Source organism: Triturus cristatus, chromosome 7 (genome assembly GCF_964204655.1).
Source record: "Triturus cristatus chromosome 7, aTriCri1.1, whole genome shotgun sequence".
Taxonomy (NCBI): Eukaryota; Metazoa; Chordata; class Amphibia; order Caudata; family Salamandridae; genus Triturus; species Triturus cristatus.
The window spans coordinates 532,205,786-532,230,145 of record NC_140590.1 but is presented as its reverse complement, the minus strand read 5'-3'; positions in this window follow the sequence as shown (position 1 = coordinate 532,230,145).

Sequence of the window (24,360 nt, the reverse complement as noted above, 5' to 3'; positions counted from 1 at the left end):
AAAAGGTCAGGACGGGGACTAAGTAGACTCAGTGCCTGGAACCGGGAAGATAAACTGGCTAAGGGGACGGGGCCGGTGACGGATCGGGCAATAACGGCGGGGTACAGATTCCCCCCCGGTAGGCGTTCCAGGGGCCCCATACTTTCACCCATGTCCCAGGCTTACCTCTCGCAACATACACCACCTTTTCCCGAAACATGCACCAATCCATGTTATCCTTCCATGCCGAGACAGTCGGCGACCTCTGGGAACCCCACAGTTGAGCAATGTCGCGTTTGGCCACCATATATCCCAGAGTCGCCCACCACGTTTGCGGCACCGAGTAGTCGGTTGGCTCCCACACATTCAGAAGACATCTCCTCGCCTCGGGCAGCAGCGACACACGCGTAACTACCCGCAGAACCTCATGCACACCACGCCAGAATCGCGCCACCTCCGGGCATTCCCACAAAATATGGAGAAAGGTCCCCAAAGAACCACACCCACGCTTACACAACCCGTCCACAGCATAGCCCATACGCATTAGCCTTGGCCCCGTAACATAGACCCTATGGAGTATCTTGAGCTGGACGAAGAGAAGACGGGCCGGTATGGCCACCTCTTTCGGGGAGGCCACCGCAGACACCCAGTCCTCGTCATCCAGCTCCAATCCATCGGCAACCCATGCCTCACGAAGGTTAGTCAGCAGTCCTGAACGGTCATTGATAAGTTTTTATAAATTAATGAAATCGTGCTGTCCGGTACATGCCCATCTAGCACTCTATCCTCCAGAGGGGAATACTCCGGTATGGAGGCAACGTCCGGGAGTACGGAGCACAACGCATGGCGGATCTGCATATATCGAAAGTACTCCCTGTCTTGCAACTGGAATTCCTTCTGCAGCACCTCGAACGTTTTGAATCCCCCCCTCGTCCAGAGGTCACCCACCCTGCTGATGCCTATCATGTCCCACTTCTCAAAGCCCTTCGAGGTCCACAGGGAGCCCAACTGCTCAGATGCGTATAGTGGCGACGCCCGGGTGAAACGATCTTTCCACCCCATCGCCACATTAGCCGCGTGCCACACTCGTACCATGACACGCGTGGGGCCCGTCAGACGTGCGTCGAGCGAGCTGGAGTAAAGCGCTCGATTATAGTCACCACCCGGCAGTAACATCTTATCCATTTCAAAGGCCGGGTTTAGAGCGGGCCCGTACAGGCCGTGATTGATCGCAGCCAGCTGGGAGGCCCAATAATACCGTTTGATATCCGGGAGGGCAATCCCCCCGTCATACCACGGGAGCATCAGCTTCGCCAGGGCGATACGCGGTCTACCCTCCCAGAACAGTCGGCGCTGCAAACTCTCCACCTCGCAAAAGTAGCGCGCCGGGACGACGTCCATTGTGTTCTGCAGAGCGTACAGGAAACGCGGCAGCGACATCATCTTAAACAATGCCGCCCGGCCGAACGGCGAGAGCGGCAAGCGCCTCCAACGCGCGACATCCTCCTTCAGGCGCTGAAGGGGGGGGAAGCAAGTTCTGACTATATCGGGCCTCCGCGTCCAGGGTAATGAAGACGCCCAGGTACCTGAATCCCCGCGGGGCGATCTGGATAGGACAACCCCGCGGAAGGATAGGATCCTCCCCAGAGAGAACATACACACACGATTTAGCCCAGTTGATGAGAAGGCCGGAGTTAAGGCCAAATGAGTGCAATGCATCAACCAGTACTATCAGTGATTTACGTGGGGAAGCCAGGTACAGGAGAATATCATCAGCGTATAGAGATACGCGGTCCTCATACTCGGGGGTCCAACGGAGACCATGGATAGAAGGATGCCACCGCAGCCACTCCGCCAGGGGCTCCAAGGCAAGCGCGAAAAGGAGCGGCGATAACGGGCAGCCCTGCCGCGTGCCCCTGCCCAGCTCGAACGGAGCTGACACTCTACCGTTCACAACCACCTGCGCCAGCGGTCCAGAGTACAACAATTTTACCCAACCGATGAATCCTGGGCCACACCCAAACTTCGCGAGCGTCGCCCAAATATATGGCCACTCAAGTGTGTCAAACGCCATAGTGGCGTCCAAGGACGCCAAAATGGCCGGCTCCCGTAGGAACGGGACACGTGCGAGCACCCCATGCAAACGCCGCAGGTTAAGCGCTGTGTTGCGATGAGGGATAAAGCCGGACTGATCCTGGTGAATCAAGTCGCACACTACACCAACCAGCCGATTGGCCAACACCTTGGCGAGAATTTTGGGCTCCGCATTCAACAGCGAAATAGGCCGATAGGATGTGACCCGGTCCCGCGGCCTCCCCTCCTTATGAATAACCACGATAGTAGCCAGACGCTGGTCTAGCGGGAGGGAACCCGCCGAGTGGGCCGCGAGGAACATAGCACGGAGATGCGGCGCCAGCGTATCCGGTCGCAGTTTATACAACTCGATGGGAAGACCATTAGGACCCATGGCCTTACCGGAAGCGACCGAACGTATGGCGAGGGCAATTTCCTCGGATGTTGGAGCGGCGTCCAACGACACTCTGTCCTCCTCCGAAAGGGAAGGCAGCGCGATATCTCTGAGCAGGGCATGGGAATCCTCTTCCGAGCGGGAGGACACCGGGGAATACACCCCACGGAAATAGTCCGCAAAGCAGGAGACAATGTCTTCCGGTTCAGTGACACACACACCATCCTGTTTCTCAATTGACGGGACCACTCGACTCGCTCTCTCCTTTTTGTCCAGCCACGCAATCAATTTACCAGCCTTATCACCCACATCATACAGTCTCCCCTGTTGCTCTCTACTGAGGCCCCTGGCCGCCTCCGTGACGAGGGCCCTATAGGCCGCTTGCTTGAGTCGGAGAACATGTAATTTGTCATCCGTCACCCCACATTTTAGATCACCCTCCAACTCGGTTATCACAGCTTCAACACGGGTCACCTCCTCCCGCTCGCGCCTCCGGGAATGGGAAATAAGGGACAGGGCCTCCCCCCGGAGTACCGTCTTGAACGCCTCCCACAGAGAGACCGCCGATGACACAGACCCCACATTATCGTCAAAGTATCGCTTAAGGGATTTAACCAGCTCTGCGCGAATGGTGGGGTCACGCAGGTACCAGGGATTAATCGGGACCACCCTACCCTCTCCCCTCGGAAGAATATCAAAGTGCAACAAGAGCGGGGAGTGGTCTGAAATACCCCGTGCCAAATGGCGCACCTCCCCTATCCTCCCCACATGCGCCGCCGGAACCAGGACATAATCTAGCCTTGAGAGACTACCATGAGCCCCTGAATGGAAGGTGTACTGTAGCTGCGTGGGATGTTTCAAACGCCAACAATCCACCAGCCCCAAGGTATCCAAGAGGCCAGACAACCACGCGTGGGCACGGGGGAGATCCCTAGGGGGGTGATGATCCACAGTTCCGGAAACCACAGCGTTAAAATCCCCCCCCACCACTAGAATCCCCTCCGGAAGGCCAAGGAGGAGGCGCCCCAGATCCGCAAAGGTGGTCGTCTGCAGCCCAGGCGGGACATAGACAGACACAAAAACGACCACTCTGCCCTCCATTCTACCCACCAGAACCGTGTAACGTCCCCTGTCGTCATGGAGCACCTCATCAATTTCCAACGGGAGCGAGTTCTTAACCATAATGCCCACACCCCTTGAACCAGACGTGAAGCCCGAATGGGCCACAAGGCGGTAGCCCCGTCGATTCATAGCACAAAAGGAGTTGCCAATGAGGTGTGTCTCCTGCAGAAAAACTATATCGGGTGAAATTCGTTTCAGGAACTGCAGGACCACACCTCGTTTTATCCTGTCCCCCAGTCCATTAACATTCCAGGACAACAGACTCAGTCCCCTACCCCCCATCATAAACAGAGGCAATCACTCGTCCCCCAGAGAGCACTTTAGAAATAGCACAACGATACTTTTGCCTTGTGGTGTAAACAAACAACACCCCACCCCAACCCACCCGCCCCAACAAAACTCCCCCCTCCCTGCACCCCTGCATGAGCCCAGACAGACCCCCAACTTGCAGTGTGCCTGTCGCCCCTATATAATGAAACTAGCTAGACCCCCTAGAGGAGGAAAGAGTACCCCTTCTAGACCCCACACAACCTCCAAGGGAGGGGAAAAAACAAAGACAGAAGCTTGGCCGAAAGTGGCATCATAGTCGTCCAGAGTGAGGCCCAATATCAACACCTCAGTCTCGATCCAGTGGGCCGTCTCCTCCCGCCGCCCCCCCCCCCCCCGCCATCCCAATCACAACCCCCAGACAGAGTGTCCAGCCAGTCCCCGGCCGCTTCGGGACGATCAAAAAAGTGCGTGCGACCATCCACCTCTACCCGCAGCCTGGCCGGGAAGAGCATGGCGTATTTTAAGTTCATGTCCCGAAGCCGGCGCTTGACGCCCTGGAAACTCAGTCTCTGCTTCTGGACCGCTTGGGTGAAATCCGGATAAAAGTTCACCTCCATATTTTCCAGCTTAATCGGCCCTTGCAGTCTGGAGGCTTGCAGGATCGCGTCCCTGTCCCGAAAGTTAAAAATCCGGGCAATGAGAGGCCGCGGAGGGGCTCCGACCTTCGGCCTTCCCCCGGGAACTCTATGAGCCCTCTCCACGGCAAAGAATTTACTCAGTCCCCGAGGCTGGAGATGGGTAGTGATCAGGTCCTCTACAAAGAGATCCGCCGCCGCCTCCTCCCGTCCCTCGGGTAGTCCGATGATGCGGATGTTATTCCTCCGGGCCCGACTCTCGGAATCCTCCAGGCGCCGGTCCATAAGCGCACTCGCCTGGCGAAGTCGGTGCACCTCCGTTTGGAGGGCCGCCACCTCAGTCGTGAGGCCCGACGCGGTGTGGGCAAAGAATCGACCCGGTCGTTGGTCTTGGAGAGATCAGCCCTCACCAGGCTGACATCCACGAGGACCGCGTCGATCTTATGCGCCAAGGTGTCAAACCGCTGGCCCACCGAGGCCTTCATCTCAGCAATGGCGCCCATGACGTCTTGCAGAGTCAGATCCGTGGGCAAATCCGGGGCATCTGGGGGGCACTCAGAGGACTTGTGCGGTCCGCCAGGAGATCCCTTCTGGAGGGTGTAGCGGTCCATGATGTTGGCCTGATGTACGGCGCCACGCCGGGTCGACTTGGCCTTCGACCGATCTCCATCTTGTTTCGTGGCCATCGTCGCGGGTCTCACACCCGCACCAGCTACGCCGTTGAGGGCGGGCAATCAAGGCCACGAGCTCCGGGGGGCCACCCCAGGTCGGCGGGGTGGGTCACAGCAGGCAGGCAGGCAGGGTCTCCCAGCGAGGCCACCCCAACACAAAGAGCTCCGCGCTCTCACTTGAAAAGACGGCAAGGGGGTGCGAAAGTGAAAGTGAAAGTGCGGTGTACCCGATTCGCCAGGCCCAGCCCGCCGCTGTTGTTCACTTTGCCACTGGGTCACCCCTCAGCGCAAATCCGGGGTCCGGAGAGAAGTAGGCCGCAAACTTCAATCGGTGCTCACTCCGGCACCCGAAGTCCGATTCGAAAACGGGAAACGGGTACCACCTCGGCTCAGGCTCACCGACACAATCCCCTCAACCGAGGCAGGATGAAGACAGGATAAACGTAGGAGGTTGCGGAGGTCCTCGGGAGCCTCGCACCTACGCGGCCATCTTGGTTGCGCGCTAGGCTCCTCCCCACCTATGTAGTTTTAAAATCTGACCATAATCAGATATCATGTGACCTGCAAAAAAAGAGATGTGAGGGGTTCATAATATTTCCTATTTTAGCTATTGAAGGACCGCAATTATTTCAATCATTCTTCTTTGAACATCTTTGCAGACAAAACTCTGTGCTTACCTTCTATCATTCGCAAGGAATTTTAAAAACGGAAATATGTCACTTTTTGTAACATAGTTATTGCGCAAGACAATCTTTCATATTTACAAAGAGAGGAAAAGGCACTCTGTGCACTTTTTATACTCCATGTAAATACAACCTCATTATGCACACCACTTTGCGTTGAAAGGGTGTTCTATAAGTGTTGTTGTGAATGATTGCACTGAATACTCATAGAACAAGACACATGTCTAGATTTATCAGAAATCATGAATCTCGATATGTGTGTGAATGCTGCACCATTCTAAAATTGGTGTAGGAAAGCACAACAAGGAGTATTGTTTTCATTTCTCCACATTTTTATATCTTCAATGCATGCTGAAATGTTCAGCATACATTGAAGGAGACGAATACATTTTCTCATTGTTTTTGTGCAGGAAGGTGTGTCTTCCTGCAGAAAAACAAACAGCACATGACACAGATATCCTTGCACTATGGTGCAAGGGTGCCTGTGTCACCACATGGCTGCAGTTTAAGCAGCCGTGCAGAGAGAAGCATAGATTTGCAACATATTTATGTACATATGTTGCATCCCTGTGCTTCGGAAGTACTAGAGCACACTGTAGTTAAAGAGGTTACTGTGTGATGCTGCAGCACTTCCTCATAGTTCTGCACTTATACATTCACCATACGCTACTAATGCATTCATTCAGTCAATTACGTACTACACATACATTCATCTAAACTTTCACACACTAACAAAGAAATGTAGCTCTTTTTTTCAACCAGGAAAGTTAGTTCTTACAAGAACTTTTTTTTTCTTCTTTCTTCTTTTATATTTTTTTTTAGGTTTTTCTAACAATTTTGTGATTTTTTTGGTTTTTCAGAAAAAAAAACAGGAGAAACCAAACAATGAACTTCAGGGAACAATAAAAAAAAATTGGAAAAAAACTAGCAAATGTGACTTTCTTGCCGGCGGCAGATCAGATCGATTGACTGCTCACCTTAGCACAAAGTCGCATTGCACTTAGTGCAGAGCACTTTTAAAAATTGAAATTGAGGACGGATGTCCAAGGTTTGGGCTGATGGATGCACTCTTGATGTGCTCGGCTGCGATGAGGTGGAAGGCGCAGGAGCAGGAGTGTTTTTCATCCGTCGGCACTCTTCTCGTGCAAGATTGTTTGGATGAAGGGTCCTCATGTGCTTCATCATACTTGCAGTGCCGCACGAGTATTTCTTGTTAGGATCCCCTCGCGACGGGACTCTTTTGCAAATCTTGCATGTGACCAAGGTGGCATTGGTCTTATTCTGCCCCTCGGGAAAAGTTAAAAATGTCCACACCACTGAAGAAAAACGTTCTTTGAAGGGTGCCTCCTCCAAAAATTCATCCTCAGATGTATGAGGAGATGCAGGTGATGCCTGCTGCCCTGAAGCCATTTTTGGTTGAAAAAAATTAGAGCTAAGTGTAAACTTGGTCTAAAAAATCTTCTTCTCTCCAAAGAGATGGTCCTCTAAAGAAGGTCAAAGAAGAATGATTGAAATGGGTGGGGTCTTTCAATAATTAGAAGAGGAAGTGTAATGAACCAATCAAATCTCTTTTTTTGCAGGTCACATGGGATCCGCGCACCCTGCGCTTACGCAGCACGCACCCAGCGCGCATCCGCGAAATTGAATTAAAAAAATTTATAGGATTAGATGTAAAAATATATTACTTTTAAGACTAGTTTAGAGTTTGTCTTCAATTAATATTCACATGAAATACATAAATATGTTTTTTTAATGTTAAATACTTTGTGGGATCCGCGCACCTACCGCGTCATAGATGCAGATGACGCATCACGGAAGCGCGTAAACGTCGCGTTACGTACATCAAACGTGTCGCGTATAGGCTGGGAGTCGCGTACCGGTCGCATTGGAATCGCGCACTAACCACTTACCCGATGCATACCATGCCCAGATGCTATCGCGTAGGGATCGAGAACGGTGCGCATAGGGTGCGCAGATCCAAAAACATTGAAAAAAATATATAAAATAAAGTTTTGAACATATAGTTAAAAAAATATTTTGAAAAATATAAAAAAAATATGTTTGAAAAACCCATTAAGTTCAAATAATATTTTTTAATTTTTAAAAGAATTAATTGAAAAAATAAGTTTAAAAAATGGTGATAAAAAAGTATTTTAAAAAAATGTAATTAATGAAATTGACACTGAATTTGAAAAATATTCAAATCCAATCAAAATCATTAAACATGATATCTTCAGAGATAAGTTATAGATAGGAATTAGCATTTAAAATACCTTTGAAATTCACTGAAAAAACCATAGGTTTCAGGGGCGTTATAGTTAGGAATTGGCATTTAAAAAACCTTAGAAATTCACTGAAAAAACCATAGGTTTCAGGGGTGTTATAGTTAGCTGGACATTTCCCTCGTACAAAACCCTAGAAATTCCCCTGTTATAGTTAGTTCAGCTAACTATAACTCGCGCCCCCGCAATGCACTGCTGATGACGTCACATATTACATCACTCATGACATGGTCAGTGACATCACTGATGACATCACTGATGACATCATCCATGTGATAAATTACTGCATCTTCTCACACCCTAATTTAACCGTTGATACACCAACTCAAAATTTCAGACGTACATTCTCAAAACCATAGATACTCCAATACCAATAACTACATACCCACTCATTAACTCTTAGGTCTACATACACCTCCACTCACTCACCTGTACAGTCACTCATACTTACAGTCACTCCGTACAAGACTATCATATGCATTTATACACCTACATAGACACTCACACACCACCAATCATCCATAGAGGTACTCTCACACCTAGTCAGTCATGCAAATAATTAATCACACTCCCATTTACTCACCTATGCAGTTATACACACTCAAGTTCACTTACTCATAAAAATAGTACCACATTCTTACGCTCTTAAACAATCATTGATACAAGCACACACTCATCCATACAGCCACTCTCACAATCACACACTCTCACATATACCCACGTATATACTCTTAGACGCATATATACTGCCTTTCACATATGTATTAGTCACACATGTACCACTGAGATATGCATTCAATCCCTAATACACCCATACATACACTCACTCAACCATACAGTTCACCACAGATGCACTCTTAAAACCATGCACCCATAGAATCACCCACTCACACATCTATGCACAGAGTCACACACACCCTACCCACACAAACACTCCGGCACCCATACAGATACTCAGACAACCAATCAATAACCCATATAGACACTCATATAGCTATTCACAAAACCATGCAGCCACTTATACACCAACAGACAGACACATACAGACATTCACACAGTTTAGTCACTAGTCTGCAGTAAGATACATTTAATGACTCACTGCTTTTATGGTGTTTTCTAATCACCGAATAAAGAATCACTGACTACTGACTCACTTATAGAGTCAGTTACGCACCTAGAAAATCATCCATTCACACACTTGTACAGCCACTCATTCTTCCACAGGCCTTTCACTATAAATATATAAAACATATTTAAACTTTACAGAAACACACAGTCACTGGATGACATCATCAGTGATGTCATCAGTGATGTCATTTGAGATGTCATCAGTGATGTCATGAGTGATGTCACTGACCATGTCATGAGTGATGTAATATGTGACATCATCAGCAGTGCATTGCGGGGGCGCGAGTTATAGTTAGCTGAAATAACTATAACAGGGGAATTTCTAGGGTTTTGTATGAGGGAAATGTCTAGCTAACTATATCACCCCTGAAACCTATGGTTTTTCAGTGAATATTCACTGAAAAACCATAGGTTTCAGGGGTGATATAGTTAGCTAGACATTTCCCTCATACAAAACCCTAGAAATTCCCCTGTTATAGTTATTTCAGCTAACTATAACTCGCGCCCCCGCAATGCACTGCTGATGATGTCACATATTACATCACTCATGACATGGTCAGTGACATCACTCATGACATCACTGATGACATCTCAAATGACATCACTGATGACATCACTGATGATGTCATCCAGTGACTGTGTGTTTCTGTAAAGTTTAAATATGTTTTATATATTTATAGTGAATATATATATATATATATATATATATATATATTCACTGAAAAAACCATAGGTTTCACACATGTTATAGTTAGCTGGACATTTCCCTCGTAAAAAACCAATGAAATTCACCCGTTATAGTTAGTGCAGGCAACTATAACTCACGCGACCGCAATCCTCTGCTGATGATGTCAGATATTACATCACTGATTACATATGTGTCTTTCTGAAAAATAAATATTTGTAATATATGTATAGCTAAAGATTAATGGAAGAAGACATGGGTAAATAGGTGTCTAAATACAGTGATGTAATATCTGACGTCATCAGCAGAGGATTGCGGTCGCGTGAGTTATAGTTGCCTGCACTAACTATAACGGGGGAATTTCATTGTTTTTTTACGAGGGAAATGTCCAGCTAACTATAACATGTGTGAAACCTATGGTTTTTTAAGTGAATATATATATATATATATATATATATATATATATATATATATACACACACACACACACACACACACACAGCAATCCTATACTTCCGCAAAGAAACAGGCACCGGCACACTGAAGTAACGACTCACAGTATTTTACTGGAACAGAAGGCTCTGAGACGCGTTTCGGTGGACGGACCACCTTGTTCACACAGGTCAGCGCCACTGAAGTGAGTACATTTAAAACGTTGCCATGGGGACCATGCCGATATCATAGACATAGAAGAAATGTGCATAATCAGTTGAAGCAAGCATGTTAACATCACTTTGCTTGTCAAACATTTGATAAATTAAAATTAAGATTGTCATTTTAGAAATAAAATTGTCATTTTCGAAATAAATGAATTGAGCAAAAACTTAGCAATGGAAATGGTCTATAAAAACCATGCTGTGCATTTCATGAAAAGATGTTCACTAGCTCATCTTGCCAAGGTGATTGCCACTAAGAAAATTGTCTTGAACGCGGTCAGCCATAAAGGACAGCAGTTAAGGGGTTCAAATGGAGAACACATAAGATATGCAAGGACTAAGTTAAGATCCGACGGAGGCATAATAAACAGTGCAGAAGGAAATTTGTTTCTAAGTCCCTTAATGAATCTCATGACAATAGGACGTTTGAATAGAGAAGGTTGATCGGGCAAACATATAAAAGCCAAAAGGGCTGACAAATAACCTTTAACTGTAGAAACTGCACAGCCCAGCCGGGCTGATTGATCAAAGAGCAAAATGAAGTATATTGGACAGATGAATTCTAAGAGGATCTAGGTAATTGTCCTCACATCATTTTAACATTTTAACCCAGCTGCTAGCATACATGGAGCTGGTAGAGAGTCTTCTAGTCAAAAAAGTCCATCACTTCCAGGGGGAGTGAATAGCAATTCAGGTTGTCCCATTCAATCTACGAGCATGCAGGTGGAAGTTCTGTAAGTGAGGGTGTAGAACCTAACCCGGCGTCTGAGAGAGGAGGTTTGCCCTGTATGGGAGACAGAGTGGAGGACACGGGGAGAGGTGAAGGGGGTCTGCATACTACACCCTTAGTGGCCAGTCAGGTGCAATCAAGATTACTTGGGCCCGGTCAAGGCAAATCTTCCTACCAAACCTGAGGGTATGGGAGGAAACGCATAAAGAAGTTAAGAGCTCCAGCTTAAATGAAACACGTCTCCCAATGCTCCCTGCATTGGATACTGGAGGGTGCAGAATGTGTGGTCGTGTGCATTCTCGTGAGTAGCGGAAGGTCTATCTGAGGAGTCCCCCACAGGTGATGTTTAGCACTACTTGTGGGCGACGCCGCCACTCATGATCGACTAGATGACGCTGACTGAGACTGTCTGCACGTTCATTAAGCACTCCCACTAGATGATTTGCTAGCACCCAATTCTGGGGATCCTGAGTCCAGGGCCAGACTCGTGGAGCTTCTCTGCAGAGAAGAGATGATCTCACTCTCCCTTGCTTGTTGATTTACCACTTTGCAGTGTTGTCCATCAAAACCAGGACAGAATGACTGTAAAGTGAGGGAGAAAAGCCTTGAGAGCTAGAAATATTGCCCCCTATTCCAACAGATTAATGTGTAAAACATGTTCTTCTGGAGACCACATGCCACTGATCCGGAGTTCCTCCAGATGAGCTCCCCACACGGTGTAGCATTTGAAATTACCGTTGTCTTTACTGTTGAACTTTTCCTGATTGAAGAACCAGTTCAGAATTCTGCGGTCTAGGATCGTACGTAATCCACCGCCCTTTACGGGGATCAGGAAATACCGAAAATATCATCCCTGACCCTTTCCTTGTTCCAAAACCAATTCCACTGTGCTCGTTAGGAGTAGGCACGGGACGTCCTGCTGAAGAAGCTATAGATATTCCTCAGGCAGTGGGTGTAATTGGTGGCGGAAGGACAGGGAAATTGTTGGATGGATAGGGTATACCCATATTCCACAATTTATAATACCCAAAGGTGTCATGTTATGCACCGCCATTGATGTGGATATTGTGACACCCTTCCCCCAACTAGTAGAGTGTGCTCCAAGAAGGGGAAACTAGGACTGCTTTCCTGCATTAGCTAAGGAAGAGGAGGAGCAGAAAGAAGAAGGAGGAAGCAGACTCCCCAGCTGAGGCTTCGAAATCTTTTAAACTGATGGCAGTCTTTGTTCTGTGATTGAAGGCAAAATTATCATGCTGTGGCTCTACTCTCTTTGAATCGTTCTAAAGCCGAATCTGCATTTGCTCCAAAAAGTTTGGAACTGTTAAATAGGAAGTCCATGAGAATATTCTGTAAATCTTGTGAAACCCTGATTCTTTTAGCCAAGCATGGTGGTGAACTGATACTGTGTCTTTAACCCTTGTGACTGAGTCAGCAGTATCAAGCCCTAATTGTACGACTTGTCAGCCACCGCCTGAACATTACTAATTAGTTCAGAGATGTTAGTTTGGTCCTTAATAGACAATTTGGGGATGATGTTTTGTGCTGAATCTAGCGATGCATGATTATATCTGTCTAGCAGGTAGGTCACATTCAGAAATTTAAGTCCCATGCTAACCAAAAATATTTTTGACAGACTATTCCATTTTCTTAGACTCCCTTCAGAGGGGGCGGGCACAAAGGAACCAGGTGTAAGTTTTGATGAGCAAGAGGCTTGGACTGCCAAGTTCTGGAGATGGGTGTGATGATAGGAAGACTGGGTCTACAAGAGCTGGTTTGTATCATTTTGCTATTGATCTGGAGACAGCTGTAGCAGTGGCAGGTTTGGCCCATATGGCTAGGATTGGCTCTGTCAATGCTTCATCAAAGCATAGCAGAGGTTCTGAGGTTTGTGACGTTGAATTTAGAATGTCAGTTAATATGTGAGAATTGAATTCAGTGTTTGGGAGAGGTAAGTCTCACATTAATGCTGTCTTGCAAACCACTGAATGATAAGATGTTACCTCTGGAGGTGGAAGTCCTGTGGGGCACAAGAGTTACCACTCTGGGGATATGTCCAGATCGATCACTTCCGTCAAGCCTTTGAAGTACGGGTCAGTTGATAGCTGGCTATCCTCATCACCTATATCCTCCTGAGAAACATTATTTCCTAAGAAGAAGCGTTCTTCCTCCCAAAGTCTTTGTGCCTCTCTTTGAGATCGATGAAGTGGCAATGTACCTTGAGAAGGCTCTTTGGTCAGTAGGGTTGCTGTTGTTGTCAAAAGCGGCGTCTGTAGAGAATGTTACTGTGCTGGTGGTGTCAGTTGCAGGGCCAGTGCTGTCTGCTGCAGGGTCACTGGTTGTGGTTGAAGAGCCAGTGAGAAATCTCTCTCGGATGACAATGGAAGAACCAGCTGAGGTGGCGTCATTTGTGGCATTGGAGAGGTGGGCATCATAAAGGGGAACTGGGCCAATTGCATAAATGGTAAGAAGAGTGCTTACTAGTAAGGCACAGGAACGCCTCCCAAGAAGTAGGCCAGTTGACACATCAGGCCTGTAGGCACACCAGATGGCATCATGGCTGCATTAAAGATGCTAAACATGTCATTAAGAAATTGGCTCGGATCCATCATTGAGGTTGGAAAAGGAGGGTATGTGGTATCATCCTGGGGTCGAGGAAACGACGCCTAAGTATTTAGCAGATCCATTGGAGATAGTGCTGGTCATAGCATCGCAGCAGGCACAGTAGCATTAGCGCCAACGGCAACGATCGAGGTGGAATCATTTGAATCGGTGTTGGGTGACGTCTTCTTAATCTTCATTGAAGAGTGGTTGAGGGGTCACCGATGTCAGAGATTTGCCTTTCGAAGATCTATAACAGGATTCATGGCGGCGCTTCTTCTTATGCTTTTTCTTTGAAGATCTGCCAGAATGCAGAGTAAGTGATCTTGATTTTGGATGGGATTTTTGTTTACCTTTTGTTTTCATCTTGCGCTTTGGCCATGAAAAGTGTGGCTTCTCTATTTTAAGGCTTTTGGATTGATATGTTGGCAGTCTGTTCAAGCGTCAACATCATAGTCCAAATCCAGAGACCAAAGACGTCACTACACCAATGAGGGAGATTTATAGCTCCAATGAAATTACGTACGGCCGCATGCAGATCCATCTTAAGGTTGACACTCCCTATCAGAGTGGGGGAGCAATGGAAACGTTTCCGATCCAAGATGCTCAAGGGGATATTCAAAAGGTGAGGCAGATGTAGTTATCAGAATAGTTATCTTTCCCACTTCAAAACACTCAATCATGGGAGCATTGGTATTCTCATTTTAATCTATACAGAGCAAGTAGATTTTTCTTTAAAATCCATCTCATAGGGCTGCCAATCATTTTAAAATTCCTAAGGACTTTGGAATAGTGTTCAGAGAGCCCTAAAAAACATTTAAGCACTTCTTTGTCTCTGGATTCTTGTCCCTTCTTTAAGACTTCCACAAGATTATATTTGGGTTTGATCTCATCTTTTGAAAGAGAGCGGTCAAACCATGTACCCTTTGCAAAACCCTCCTTTATTTGAACAAAAATCAGATTGCTGCTTAATGGGCACATATTTGTTAAACGGTTTTCCCCTGCATGGGCAAACATAAAAAATGTTTGATCAACAAATATGTGATCACTAAGAAGCAATCAGATTTAGATTTGTACAAAGGCCGCTTTTAATAATGAGAACTATGGATTATCAATGTTGTATCGATAAGTGATGAAGGAGTGTGTTGGAAACGTAGCAGATGGTACATCAAATGTAATGCAATAATATGGTGACATGATCTAGAGTATGGGGAGTGCTTGTTGCAAATGAGTGACTTAGATAGGCGGACATTGACAGAGTTGTCACAAATGGGATATTGGCCCTACTTGAGCAGACGTGTACAGACACTCATTGGGAATCATGCAGAGGAGGATATTTCATGTGGGCTTAAGGCAGAAGAACAGAGCCTTGTCAAAGAAGAAATGTATTGTGACAATTCAGAAGAAAGTACATCAAATCTTTCAATAATTTTACTGGGCTAGGATATCAAACATATACATTAGTCATTGGGTGTGTACATTCACAAGTAAAAACACATCTCATGCAGTACATCTTTATAAAAGAATATGGGAGATGGAAAAGCGCTTTTAAATTACTTTTTCCCAATGTCAGCCAGCTGCACTGATATTCCTTCTTGACAACTTTATTTCTGCCATCACCATAACACTGAAAACAGGAGAAAATTGCTGTGCAGAGTCTAAAAAACATTCCTGACCTGCAAAACTAGCAACGGAACTTACAACACTTGTATGTCCAAGAGGTTTTGGCATGGTGGCATTCATAAAGCCAATCCTAAAGTTTGTCTTATTGTCGTGATATTCTGATTGAAGTAGGAGATTTACACAGGAGGGAGTTGGGAATCAGAGACAGACACATGGACCCGGAGTATAGGCAGTTCATTCCACAGATCAGAGACTTGAAACACAAAGAAGAAAACGATCTAGTGACGTGTGCACATGTGTAGATGAAGCTTGCATAGCTGTCAATCAATCAATCAATCAGAGTTTTGTATAGCACACTAATCACCCAGAGGGGTATCCAGGCGCTAGCGTGATGTGAGTATTTTTCAATAGCCAGGTTTTGAGTCCACTCCTGAACTCGGCGTGGGATTTTGATGTTCGGAGGTGGGTGGGGAGATCGTTCTAGGCTTTGGCTAAGAGATGGGAGAAGAAGCGACCTCCAGTACATTGTGTGATGGATGCATGGGAGGGTAGCAGACCGTGGGTGTCTGATGCACTGGTGGAAGGTCAGGTGGTTGTTCAGGTATTCTGGTCCAGTGTGGTGGAGAGCTCTGTAGGCATGCGAGAGCAGCTTGAAGTGGCATCTCTTCTTGACGGGGAGCCAGTGCAGGCTACACAGGTGATGGGTGATGTGGGCCCATTTGGCTAGGTCCAGGATGAATCTTGCAGCTGCGTTCTGGATGGTTTGGAGGCGATTGAGGAGGTGGGTGGTGGTTCTGACATAGAGGGTGTTCCCGTAGTCGAGTCGCCTGGTGATGAGGGCGTGGGTGACGGTTCTCCTGGTGTCGGTAGGGATCCATCTGAAGACTTTTTAACACATTCTGAAGGTGTTGAAACAGGTGGAGGCAGTTGAGTTGGCCTGGCGTCTCATGGAGTGGTCGCTGTCGATGATGATTCTGAGGTTGCATGCATAGGTAGTGGTCGTGGGTGAGGGTCTGAGGACGGAGGTCCACCAGGAGTTATCCCACGGTGAAGGGGTCTTCCGAAGAGGAGAACTTCTGTTTTGTCAGTGTTCAGTTGGAGGCAGTTGGCTCTCATCCAGTCGCGGCGTCGGTCATGGCGTTCTGTAATCTCGATCTGGTGGAGTCAGTGTCTTTGGTGAGGGAGACTTGTGTATGAGCCATGCCCACTAGGGACATTTCAGAGGGTTTCTACCCAGGTACATGATGGGGTAAAAGCATGCGTTGGGAGACAGAAGCTCCAAGAAAGCTAGGCGTGTTTTTCGATCGAGGATCCTAAAGTAACCTGGGCCGAGCCAGAGGCGAACATGTGGCTCGAGTCAGGACCCGGGCCGGGGAAGGCAAAGCCGGACCCGATCGAGGCCCGGGTAAAACGCCGGCCGGCGGCGGGACCCCCCCACGCCACGCCCCCCGCAATTAAAAGACCCGGCTAGGCCGGGGAGGGCAGGGATAGGCCCGAAAACAACGGAAGCTCCCCCCCCCCAATCAGGGGGCGAGAAGGATAGGCAAGGGGGGGGTTAAGAAGGGCCAACGGCCCGGGAAGCCACATTTCGAATTTCCCCCCCCCGCAAAACAAGAAGAGAGAAAAGACCGGTCGGACAAAGGCCCCTGCAGGCGACAGGCTCCAGGCGACGGGATGATCCAAGCGGAAGAGGCAGAAAGGAAAGCCGGGGAAGCTGACGGACCGGACCGGGGAAGGGGATGCAAGGACGCTACACGGCATTTCGCGCCGTTTGATCGACTCAGGCTCAAGGGCACTTGGAGCTAATACGGCGGTGCCCGGAGCAACAGGAGCAGATTGGAGTACACGAACCACGCGGGGGTCGGTGCGGGCGGCGGTGCCCCCGAACGGAGAAAGAGGGGTGCGGGCGGCAGTGCCCCCTTAGCGAGCCCGGAAGCAAGATTAAAAAGAGAAGGTAAGGAGCGGGGCTGCGCGAAGCAGGGGTACGGCCGATTCTATTTGGGAAGAAGGGTTAAATTACTGGTGTGAGCAGAGGTGGCCAATAAGCGCGCGGTGCCTTTCCGCGGGCCTGTCCTCATCGCGAGCCAGCGTTAATGATCTTCCCGTCCTGCATCGCGGCCCCAGATGAATTTTAATTGAACGCAGCATTTCTTCCTGGTTCTTGAAAACCGGAGAAGCCCCGCAAGAATTTGCTCCGGGAGGGGAAGGCGCCCCGCTACGCAAATGGGTTTACCTCTAGCTTCTTGTTATTCGTGACCTGTTGAGCGCCGAGAGCTTAAGTGCGGAGTTCAGTGTATCGCATCAGTAGCAAGGCGTATCAGCTCAAGTCAAGCCTAGCAAATCAATGCAAAACGAAAGGTACACGGGGGTTCAAACGGTGAGGGAGCAGCCAGACAAAGATTTTCTCGTGGGCCACACGAGCGCACATCTAAAGAGCAGCGCCGGTAACACGAAAGCGTAACGTTTTAGGAAATCCATATTCCGTTATGAATGTATTCTCTACCAAGAAAAAACTCACCGAATCTGATATTGAACGCCGCCAAGGGCACTACTTACACGTTCATTTCTATCAGGAAGCAAACACAGTCCAAAGATCCAGATGGCCTGTATGTAACATGAAGAGGGTCTGGAAATCATAACTGCCACGTCCCCCAGATCCAGTCCCAATTTTATTTCGAATTCTGAGATGGGAAGTTACAGTATTATACTTGGTTAAATAATATTACAAGCGCCAGGGTTAGGGCGGCTATGACATAGGAGCGCGGTTTCCCCTTTGTTATAATACACCATGCACGAACCCCATGTTTCGTGTTCTTAAACTGTTAGGGATTTTAAGAATGAATTGTTTAAAACTCAGGCTGCATTATTTCGTCTTCTCTGTCTGCTGTTACATAACCAGGGGTCCAATGAGTGTACAGGTAGGTCCCAAATTATTTCTGCAAATTGCTCAGCAGCGTTTTGCAACCTACCTGTAATTTTGCAATGTACTAATAAGACACATTGACAAATTCCCCTTCGCACAAGTTCACAAAACAGCCTGTGTAATGAATATCTCACGCCGGACGGCCAGCCCCTAATTAGGCAGGTTGCTACTTGTAAACCCCAGGGATTGGCTATGACGAAGTGATAGGGATGGTGGCTTACGAGGGACAGTAGACCTCCATTCTTGCATTCATATTCCCAAACAAGGCATCCATTTTTGTTTAAATCGCACAGGCCAGTGAAATAAACCAATTTATATTTTAAAGAACGAACCTAGTTTGACAAGATATTACGAAAACCAGGGAACCACTGCATGGTCCTTCAGAGACTGCCCTACGTGATTCTCAAAAGGGATACTGTCCCCTACTTGGGAGTCGGTGTCCTATAAATGGTTTCAACCATAATTGAGGAAACAAATCATTGCTACATCGCATTTAGAACCGCAATTAGGACAGGATACCCCACTCAATTAAGCTTCGTGGTCCGAATTGGACGGAACCCTCAACAGGAAATTAGCCACAAGCATGGAAATGTTATGCTCCCGCTAACCAAACTTCTTAAACTTGTATTAGTTTCAGGGAGGGGGCACATTAGTCCTGCTCACATGCTTACTGACTGAGACCATCGCCTCGAGTGAAACACCCCTCCCGCTGTAATCGTGTATATAAGCCAGGCAGGCTGCACCGTGCCATAGAGCGTAATTGCACACTTCACTTAGCCTGGAAAAAACCACTGATGCTCTCCGGGGCTCCGCAGTTAGGGTTCTAGCCAATGTAACCCCAATAATCTATAGGTTGCGGTAGGTATGCAGTTCCGGGATGAGAGTTAATAGCTCACTATTCTATATTGGGACTTTAAGTTATAAAGTCCAAGTAACAAACGATGTCTCGTTTGAACACAGCAGTCCGCTGATCGGTTTACATCATATGCGGTCTGCAATCTACTGGGTACACGCGCTTTGCAGCAGGCATATTAGCCCTCGGCACTACCTTCACCTAAGTCAAATCCCGGCTTTACAAAGCACTGCTCTCTCGCCAAGAAGAGAATTGATCACACGATTTCTCTTGTCAATTATGTGAGGCCGGGTAACTGCCTTTAGGGTGCCAGCACCCGGGGGTATAGCGGTGGTATAGCAGTTACGAATAACGGTCAGGGATGCTTTGTCAAAGGCTATCAAGCATAGGAGTAAATCCGCGTATAGGAAAGGACACATAGGCCAAGGGACGGAAAGGGTAGAAGTCACAGGTCATTCAGACCGGTAGGCAGTATAGTTTACGAGGGCTCGGGGTGGCGAAGCACGCACGCAGAGGCGGAAAAGAAATAGCATAGGCGGGAGCTTATCTTTAAAGATAAGAATCGAGCTGTAGCCAAAATAAACCCTGTTGCAACATTAAGGGTTTGCTATAATAAGGTGAATATGGCGGGGGTCATGCAGTTCTGGGAGGAAAATTTATAGCTCGCCATGCCACATTGGGACTTTAAGGTTAAATCGCAAGTAACGGAAGGATGGATCTTTCGAAAGCAGTAATCTGCGGATCCGTTTACATCATACACAGTCTGTAATGTACGGGGTAAACGCGCGTGGCAGCAGGCATATTAACCCGCTGCGCAGTTAGCCCAGCAAGCTAAAGTGAGGAGGGTTGGGCACCACGCACGGGCGCACGGGGAGGCAAGCATGTGTCACAAACAGAGGGTGACGCAGTCAGGAGCGGAGGGCCCGTAACTTGGATAACCATAGAAACCGCTTCCACAATGTTTAGGAGGAGGCAACCAGAGCCGGGGAGGTGAATAATCTGCTTCAGCCGAGCCTCAGTCGGGGACACGCCTGTGAAACTAATTTGGGTACATTGGGGACAAACATTCACAAGCAGAGGCAAGTCTAGTGGCTCCGGGCATGGGGATTGAAAACCTAAGACTGGGTCTTGCTGTGACAGGCTAGCGCCCAGAATCAAGAGTCTTTATGGCGGCATTATGCCGCAAGGTGCCCACCCTGTTGGGCCCCACCGGAGGGGCAAGGCCAATCCAATCCATCCACCGCCAGCAGATAAATAGCGGGGTTCAACGGTTGGCTCGCTTAACAAGGTCAGCGTTAAAGCACCTGGTTGTGAAGCTTGACAACAAATTCGATGCTGGTGACACAGCAGGACAAATGACCCAACCACCCCACAAGTCCCAGTACCTGACACAATACCATTCAGAAAAGAAACAACCTGTACCGCCGGTTTAAATTACCAAACCATCAGCGATAAACACACTTACATGGTGTACCCGGGGGGAGGTTTGGCTCTTGAGAGACCTTCCGTAGCTAGAACAAACCAGAGGGCACCCAGGAGCAAAATGGCCAACCTAAGGAACACACGACTGAACTAGGGAGAAAAGCAGGGCGGAGGTGGCAAAGGGGGCAAAAGTTGACCATACAGTTCCAAATACCGCGTAAACGGACGGGGAGTGGGGGATACGTCCTTCCTAGGGGCGGAAGGGTAGCAGAGACGTGCTTGGTGACAGAATACAGGTGCGGCCCCAGCGAGCAAGGAAACAATTAGTCTGCATAGTGAGGGATTTCCGCGAGAGGCATGACCATCTGCTTGCGGTCAACGGCACAACGACATGTTACTTCAATTTGCGCTGAGGCGCACACCACCAATCAACCAGCCTGGTGGCAAAAAATGGGTAATCCACTTCCCCTGGTGTCAATTGCGAAAAGCTAGTCCAGTATACCCGCTCCACACACCGAGCATAGTGGAGAAGGTGAAGCTAGACGGCATAGAAAAAGCCAGAAGAGAGCTACACAACACCAGGGCCAAAGCATGCAAGGCCCCGGGGTGGACGTCAGGCAGCATCGGCTGAAAACTGGTAGTTGCGGTAACACCTGGAGGAGGGGGTACACCACTCGGGGATAGGATTAGACAAGTTCACGCGGAACATCGCGGGCATATTCGAACTAGGAGGGGGCGAGGAGGTCGCGAGGCTAGGTCGAGCTAAGGGGGGAGCTCCCTCCGATCGAAAAACCGTAGGGAGCGTGGCGGAGATGACACGAGGAACCTAGTAGAGAACAAAATTACTAGGAGATAGATGAAAGGCTCGCAGGGTGTCCTTGTCATGACTCACGTCAGGGGCACTGGGGGAGCCATTGGGCGGCGTGCCGCCAGACAAAGAACAAAGATGACACTCCCGCAGTACCCCGGGGATGCCTTACGGCAGGGGTACAGACGGAGAAAATGACGAGGACCCCGCCGCAGGAAAATAGAGTAGATGCTCAAGTAAGGTCCTTGGGATGCCAAACGGCAGAGACCGCTGGGAGAAGGGAGGGCCCCTGAAAGGATACAGGGCGAGCGGGACGGCACTTGCAGCCCGGGCATGCCCAGAAAGGGACACCCTCCAAATCGGTAGCAAGTTGAAGCCTAGACCCGTGAATCGAAACACAGGGATGGGGGCCCCTCTCCCCTCTCCCAGGCAATTGAGGCGGCTGGGTCCAGAATGCGAATAGAAAATGATGAACAATGGATAAAATGAAACATGGTCATTGAAGGACTATAATAAGACCATGAGTGTTGAAATTTGAAACATGAAGATTTCCTGTTAACAAAATGTTTGTTGTGAAAATAAAACTGCGACCTTTTCAGGCACCAAAAAGTGGTCAAGTGCTAATTGAGGGAAAAGCGCGCAGCGATGGCAGCAAACATGGGGGAGTGGGGAGGGAGTGCTCGCCGCCTGGACGGGGTTAGGACCCGGGCCGGGGAAGGCAAAGCCGGACCCGATCGAGGCCCGGGTAAAACGCCGGCCGGCGGCGGGACCCCCCCACGCCACGCCCCCCGCAATTAAAAGACCCGGCTAGGCCGGGGAGGGCAGGGATAGGCCCGAAAACAACGGAAGCTCCCCCCCCCCAATCAGGGGGCGAGAAGGATAGGCAAGGGGGGGGTTAAGAAGGGCCAACGGCCCGGGAAGCCACATTTCGAATTTCCCCCCCCCGCAAAACAAGAAGAGAAGCCCACCCACCCACACCGAAGGATACGGGCGTCGCAGCCGTAGGGGGGAAGGGTAGCGGAGCTGACACGAGGAACCTAGTAGAGAACAAAATTACTAGGAGATAGATGAAAGGCTCGCAGGGTGTCCTTGTCATGACTCACGTCAGGGGCACTGGGGGAGCCATTGGGCGGCGTGCCGCCAGACAAAGAACAAAGATGACACTCCCGCAGTACCCCGGGGATGCCTTACGGCAGGGGTACAGACGGAGAAAATGACGAGGACCCCGCCGCAGGAAAATAGAGTAGATGCTCAAGTAAGGTCCTTGGGATGCCAAACGGCAGAGACCGCTGGGAGAAGGGAGGGCCCCTGAAAGGATACAGGGCGAGCGGGACGGCACTTGCAGCCCGGGCATGCCCAGAAAGGGACACCCTCCAAATCGGTAGCAAGTTGAAGCCTAGACCCGTGAATCGAAACACAGGGATGGGGGCCCCTCTCCCCTCTCCCAGGCAATTGAGGCGGCTGGGTCCAGAATGCGAATAGAAAATGATGAACAATGGATAAAATGAAACATGGTCATTGAAGGACTATAATAAGACCATGAGTGTTGAAATTTGAAACATGAAGATTTCCTGTTAACAAAATGTTTGTTGTGAAAATAAAACTGCGACCTTTTCAGGCACCAAAAAGTGGTCAAGTGCTAATTGAGGGAAAAGCGCGCAGCGATGGCAGCAAACATGGGGGAGTGGGGAGGGAGTGCTCGCCGCCTGGACGGGGTTAGGCTTCGGCCTCCATTGGCTCGTCCACCTCTACTCTAGGGGGTAAAAAGACAGCGTGTACAGGAAATGCTGTGATGTGATAGGATGTAAGGGAAGCGGGTGCATGGGTATGATGCTGTAGAAATGAGACAGCGCTTTATGATGCTGCCACCGCCGAGAGGCTCAGCCTTTGAAGCGCTTCTATTCGCTGCAACCCTCACTTGTAATGTGTAATAAATATTTATAGGAAAGGCGCAATCATAATTCCAAAAGCGACCGACTCAATCCGCGGCCGCGGCGGGAGGCGCGTTCCTTTGAAAGTGGCTGCGTGTGAACCCTGACAATAAACAGCTCGTCCCCGTTGTGCCGGAGCCCGTTCACCGGCTCCTGCGGAGAGAGCGCGGCGGAGGGTGAACCTGGAAGAGAGAGAAGTAAAAACACTGTGCGCCGGGCGGAGAGGGGGCTTGAGAAGGGGAGCTGCCTTGAATCTTTGTATCGAGACTGAAGAGTCTTCAAAGTCAGCTGTGGGTCTCCTATATAAATGACCAAACAGGCCATCGACACGTCATGATCGGCGTTTTTTTATTTCATTCAAAATGTAATTTACCATACAAAACAACACATGTGCGGTCCACTTCCCACCGCCTTTATTCAGACTGTAGCAGGCCCTCCAGGGGAGAAGGCTCTGGGCAGGGCGATGTAGAGAGGTTTACCGAGCAGCACAACTCAACAACTTGCCTGGAGGCAGAAAGCAGAAGACAGTCAAGACTACACCAGAATCTTTAGATTAGGAACATGGCACAGTCCAGGATGACACCATAGAGAATGTTGGACCGACATTGCTCAAAAGTAATTTGAAAACTCTTTTCCATCCCCCCTCAATATATAGACCACATAATACTGCAGGCCTGTAGGCATTCTCTTCACCAAACCACATCACCCCCTTTCTACTATAACACATCACCCACTTTCTACTGCACAATATCTACAAACTCAACTTCCACTCCTTACCTCCTCTTCATCACTCATCAACAAAAAGGCACTTACACCCAGGGCTACCGTGACCTCCACAGCCAGTCACCTCTTCCAATGCCACCTTTTCCTCTTTCTCTTCTGGTGAAAGGTCAC